At 36.9% G+C, this 6,875-nt stretch overlaps 1 long non-coding RNA gene across 1 annotated transcript in view; it reads left to right on the top strand.

Annotated features, from left to right (window-relative positions):
• Positions 1-6,265, top strand: part of LOC118762373 — a 19,882-nt gene extending 13,617 nt beyond the window's left edge. The window contains exons 2-3 of the long non-coding RNA XR_004998116.1: positions 2,828-2,832; positions 6,133-6,265. This is a non-coding gene — a long non-coding RNA (uncharacterized LOC118762373). The remainder of the gene's footprint in view (positions 1-2,827; positions 2,833-6,132) is intronic.
• The last annotated feature ends 610 nt before the right edge of the window (positions 6,266-6,875 follow it).

Genomic DNA, 6,875 nt, shown 5'->3' with positions numbered 1-6,875 from the left:
GTGCCCTTTTTATAGCTACTACTGAAATGAATATTTAAATACTTGCATACATACGAACTTATATACATACGCACACAAGCGCGTACACCTCTATCCTCTCGTATGTGGGCATGTGTGTCCGAGAGTGTGAGTGTGTATAAATATTTACCTAACAACGTACTCAGAGCGGGAAAAATACTAGTCTTAACAACGCTTAATATTGTAACAACATATTAAATATCAGTATGGTGCCCCAACCACCCCGTGTGAAGAATGTATGCTCGAAAGCGCATGTTCATACATACATACATATATACATGCATACATACGTACATACATATAAAATGTGACCGCGTGTGTATCGTTGCCGATTTTTTCCGCCGTCTTCCCTTCCTTTGATCTTTCCTCTTCCTACATTTCTGACGAAGAGCTCTGCTCGAAACGTTAAATCCTCCTTCTTTCTTTCCTTTCCTGAGCGTCCAATAAGACTATACTTGTTTCACGTCCTCGCTCGCGTTGTTGTGTTTTGTCTTTGTGTTGTCATGTTTGGATTAACTTTACATACTTACATACATACATACATACATACATACATACATACATACATACATACTTGGAAATATTCCTTTGTAAATATGCATATATTATCGATTCAACAACTAAACATATACAAGGTAATAATTTAAAATAAAAAAAAAATTCTTAAAATTTAACTTCGGGAAGTCGCTTTCTCTCTCTCCCCTTTAAACCAACATCCCATTTGCTATTATGCGAAATGCTGAAATGCTCTTCATGTTGTTGTTCTCCTTGCTACAGCTTATTTTATTGTCGTTACATTTACTGCTCTCTGTTCCTGATGTTAGCGTCGCTTTTACAGTACTTAATGTTGATGTTAGAGTTACTGTATCTCTTTGTTCATTTTACTGATGCGGTTATCGTTAGTGAAGTTGATGTTGTATCAGCTTTGATTTTGTTATAATTTTTTTTTTATCAGAGTTGTTGATGTAGAAGCTACATATGTGACAGTAACTGATGTTGTTGTTGTTATTTATTTTGTTATCGTTGTTATCGTTACAGTTGTTATTGTCGGAATTATTACTGTTAGAGTTGATGTTGCTAATGGTGAGGTTGTTACATCGGGGTTAGCGTCGCGGTTGTTTCTTCGGTAGGATGTTGGCGTTGTTGTGGATACAGTTGTTGTTCTCCTGTTGCTATAGATTATAAGACGACGTTATTTTTTTTTTTAAATCTCAGCCACTTAATTAAGCGCCCATTGTCAGGGTAGCCTAAGTAAATAGTTTAAGAGACAAATATAGAATTGAAAGATGATTATTGTTAAGGAGTTGATGCTGCCGCTGTTGCTACTGCTGCTGTTGCTGCTGATAATGATGATGACGACGATGACGATTATTATGATGATGATCATCATCATGAACATGATGATGGTTATGACGATGATGCTGCTGCTGCTGATGATGATTATTATGATGATGATCATCATCATGATCATGATGATGGTTATGATGGTGCTGATGACGATGATGACGATTATTATGATGATGATGATCATCATCATCATCATGATCATGATGATGGCTATGATGATGATGCTGATGACGATGAGGATGATAAAGACAACAGAGATACTGGTGGATGACGACGGGTATGATGGGATGACGAGGATGATGATGATGAATGCAGACATCTGAGGAATTAATGATGATGATTATCATGATGGAGATTATGATGACGATACACATTGACGATAATGACGACGTAAGAGATGATGATGATGACGGTGATCTTTATGATAATAATGATGTTACGATCGATATAATTATGTTAATGCAAGTAATGATGTTTTTATTTAGCCCTTGGTCATTCTCGGTGGATCGGACACGTAATTAAATGCACTTCAAGCGCTACCATCGATTTCCCCACAAATTCAATTATTAAAAAGTATCCAGAGATTGTGGACTTGGGGGCGATGTGGCTCCCATTTCTAGCATATGGAGTGAGCACGCGGTGTTTCTCAAGCGGGCTAGGTATTGGACGTGCTTGACGTTGACACCTATAATCATGATGACGGTGATGATGATGATGATAATGATGATGATGATGATGATGATGATGATGATGATGATGATGATGATGATGATGGTGATGATGACGATGATGATGATGATGATGATGGTGGTGGTGGTGGTGGTGATGATGATGATGATGATGATGATGATGATGATGACGACGATGATGATGATGATGATGGTGATGATGATGGTGGTGATGATGATGATGATGATGATGATCATCATCATCATGATGATCGTGATCATGATGATGGTGATGATGATGATGGTGATGATGATGATGACGATGATGATGATGATGATGATGGTGATGATGATGGTGGTGATGATAATGATGATGATGATGATCATCATCATCATCATGATGGTGATGATGATGATGGTGATGATGATGATGGTGATGATGATGATGACGATGATGATGATGATGATGATGATGATGATAGTGGATAGAGATGATACAGAACAGAAAGGCGATGTTGATATTAATGATACCAACAACATCATCATCAACAAAAAAAAATGATCGTAAATGGAGCAGTCTAAACAAATGACTGTAGTCGTCATCATCCTTATCGTTTACATCTTCTTTATTGTAGCCACTGTATCATCATCACCATCATCTCCACGACTACTGTCAACATCATCATCCTCATAAGTAAATGGGTAAGTCAAATGAATAAATGTAGGAAAATTAGGTTTGGAGTCGAACATTAAGATATCGGAATAAACAGTGAGTCAAGGTCGTAACAAAGGAGATTTAGTGCAGGGGGAGGTAAGCAGGCTTGATGGAAAGGAAGGGTTTCTTTCCTTTCTGTTTTTTATTTTTTATTTTTTATACGACATCAAAGAGACGAAGAATCCCCGCGTGTAAACAGCACGTAGACATAGAGATAGAGAGAGATAAAAAAAAACATAGAGAGAGAGAGAGAAGGATTATGAGAAGAGTGGTGAAAACAAAAAAAAGTGAGAATGAGATAAAAGATAAAGAGAGAGAGAGAGAGAGCGAGAGAGAGAGAAAGAAAGTGGGATGTGGGAAGGGGAAAGTGAGTAAATGTCTTTTGACTATAATAACAAATGATATCGATCAGTTTGCCTATCGAAGGAATACAATAGAGATAGTTATATACTCACTAATGGAATAACAATTTAGAAAACATTTCAAAGCATATCGGCACACAAACAAATTCCAAGAACGCTCTCGTTTCATCCTTATTCAAATTTTTACTTTAGTTTTACTACTGTCTCGATTTATAACTTAGTAGTTTACTTAACTACGCACTAGTTGCACAACCAGATAAATAGGTACTACTCATATATCGGTTACATAACTACTGAGTATTTACATAAGCATTATAGTGGCTGCATATAAATATAAGCATATACCGGTTGTTTAACTACCAAATCTCTACATGAATATAGTATAGTTTACAAACCATATACTGTTTGTAAACAATATACAAACAGTATATAGTTTGTATATACTGTTTACAAACCATATAGTTTACATACCATATACTGGTTAGGTAATAGTCCCTAGTAAACAATAACATCTCAGCGTGTTGACTTGTCATATGGAGAGTAAAAGCAACTTCTTACCGACTTTCTTGAAGGGTGGTGGCTATGGGTGTTACTAGGATGCTTTCCGTAACAGCAGAATTATTCTAAAGACTCATTATCTCTGAAGAAGTCCCCGTGCAATTTTTCAGAAGATACACTGAAGCAATTCGCTATCTATCTATCTATCTATCTATCTATCTATCTATCTATCTATCTATCTATCTATCTATCTATCTATCTATCTATCTATCTATCTATCTATCTATCTATCTATCTATGTATCTATCTATCTATCTATCTATCTATCTATCTATCTATCTATCTATCTATCTATCTATCTATCTATCTATCTATCTATCTATCTATCTATCTTTGCTATCAACACCCGATAAATGGAGGACTGGGCATGCCGTGGTTGATGATGCACAGACACGTGCTGAGACTGCGACATCTCCGGCTCTACGTAGACGACGGTGAACAGATGCGGTCGCTGTTTGTGAGGCACGCTCTCCCGCAACTAGTCTCCATGACCGAACTGCAGTCTTGGATCAAAAAGAGGCCGAGGAAGGGTGAATGGCACCGCGAGTGTCGCGTTGCTCTCAAGCAACTCTGCCGTCCCGGGTCGACCTTCAGTGACTTCAACACAACCAAAGCATTCTATAGGGGATTAGTGGAGGTGGAGGTACGAGGTACAACGACGAGCTCGGGACGAACCTGGAGGTCGAATACCTGACCCGCCCGTTCAGGACGACATTCGGGCCAGGACTCATGGACAACTTCCAGAGATCCCTGGCCTGGCAGTGCTACCGACAATTGCTACCCGTTCGGGATAAGCTCTACAGACACGGCTCGAGAAACACGGGGCCGACCTATCCGAGATGTGGTCAGAGCGACGAAACCGTTCTGCACGCACTCGTGCAGTGTCCAACAATTTCCAACCTGTGGGCTTATGTCGAACGACTGCTGTCACGTGTGGGACGAGTCGGTTTATCAGCCGAGTCTATCGTCAATATTGTCACACCTCCTTCCTTCAAACGGGAAGGAAGAGCTATTTTCATCATTCTTGTGGCAATAGCAAAGGAATGTATCTAGTGGAAGCGTCTGAAAGGATTGGAGACAAACACTTTCCTCTCTGGTCAATCTCTCATCAACTTCTTCAAGTATCACTTGAAAAGGAAAGTGAGAGTAGAGAGGCAAGTTTTGTCTAGTGTATATGTCAAAAAAAGATGGGTGAATGTAACAAGGATGGCACGTATGAATGACGAAGGCACCTTGAGCATAATCCTAGGAACCCGGAAAAATTTAAAGCAGAGGTTTACGTACTTGCAAACAAATGTGTTAACATGTGACATTATTGTCCGAGGTTACCGTGGTCTTTTTCGTAGGCTTATCTTTACACGGATAAACCTTATCTGCTTCCCCCCTTTACACTTTAGATCATGACATTTCTGTGATACACGATCATTTTTGATCGTTTTTTTTCTTTCCCTTTTACGGTCCCTTTTGATCGAAACCCTACCCTACTTTTTAAAAGCTCTACTTTGTAATCTGTCCCGTATGTTTTCAGCCCTGTGTGGCTAATAAAGAAACATATATATATATATATATATATATATATATATATATATATATATATATATATATATTCATATATTTGGTTTGCATGATTCTTTATGCGAATTCGTATGTTGAAACATATTTTCTAGTGTCAGGGGAGACTCATTGCACTCATTTAGTTCTTTTCTCTTAACTTTTCCTCACTTCTTGCAACCTCTTCAATAGTCGTTATCGGAGATGCGTTCTTTTTCTTTGTTTGTTCGTGCGCATGTGTGTGCTTCAGTGTATCTGTGTATAAGCATATGTATATATGTATGTATGCATGTCTGTATGCATATATATATATATATATATATATTAATAATAAAATATTAGGGAATAAATCCAAACTTACAGGGAAAAATGAGATTTAGGATTAAATCCAATTTTATAGTAAAATATATTATATTATGTTATATTAAATTAGAAATAAAAACACTATTAGGCAAATCAAACAATGAAAAACATAAGCCAATACATAAAATTAATTAATTTATATTATTTTAAATATATATCAAAAGTATTAAAAGTTTAATAAAAGATAAAAAGTAAAACACTACGATCGTTTCATGGCTGTACAATTCGTAATAATTCGAGTTATGGTTACAGTCAATCTTCATATATATATATGTGTGTGTGTGTGAGTGTGTGTATGCATGTGTGTATGTTTGTGTGTGTGTGTGTTTATTTTTGTGTGTACGTCTGTCTTCTCGTGTCCATGCCTGAGTGTGACTATGACTATGGGTTTGTGTGACTATATACGTGCGTCTGTTATATATGGATATGTGTCTTTTTTGTATGCGTATGTGTGTGTGTGTGTGTGTCTGTTCATAATATCTATGTACCTATCTATCTGTTTACTTACATATCCATTTACCTACATTCTATATAAACGTCTACGTAACAGCCTCCTAACAAATCTACCTGTGTATGTCTAAACTGTGGCTATTGGGGTATCACTACCTTCTACGTATATCTCCTATTTAGTACTGGGGATGTTTCATTTATGAGGACTTACTCATGTATTTGTCTGAGCGTTGAGTCTTTCGGATGCTTGGATAAAATTCGGATGTCAAGCCGATCCGGTATGCTTCTGTGTTGGTCTCTGGCATATTGGTAGAGTATGGAGGACTGTCCTATGTAGTCATATTGTCTCATATATTCATTTAGTCTCTCCGCAATGCTTCTAGATATCTCACCAATGCATGTTATATTCTTGTCTTTACAAGCACTCTGTATGCACCTTATACTGTAGACTACATTCCTAGTTCTACAGATAATTCCAATGTTAATCTTACAATGCCGTTCTCATTGGTGCATGTACCTCCTACATAATTGTGATATGATGGAGCTCCTTGGTTTTTCCACGATCTTAATGATATATATATACACACATCATTTTTGAATATTGCTATATATACAATATATACATTTAACATATACACATTTATAGCATATATAAACATACGCACACACATAATTGTTTAATATAGCAATTCAAAAATATTTCCAAGAAACAACAACCATAACGAGATTTTTAATAGGCATAAGATTACATCGGGCTATTGTCTTAGCCATAATATTGCACGATTTATAGCATCGCATAATATTACAATAATATCGAAATTTCAAAAAAGCGATTATGATCAG

The sequence above is a fragment of the Octopus sinensis genome, linkage group LG2 (genome assembly GCF_006345805.1).
Source record: "Octopus sinensis linkage group LG2, ASM634580v1, whole genome shotgun sequence".
Taxonomy (NCBI): Eukaryota; Metazoa; Mollusca; class Cephalopoda; order Octopoda; family Octopodidae; genus Octopus; species Octopus sinensis.
This window is presented reverse-complemented; position numbering and strand designations above follow the sequence as displayed.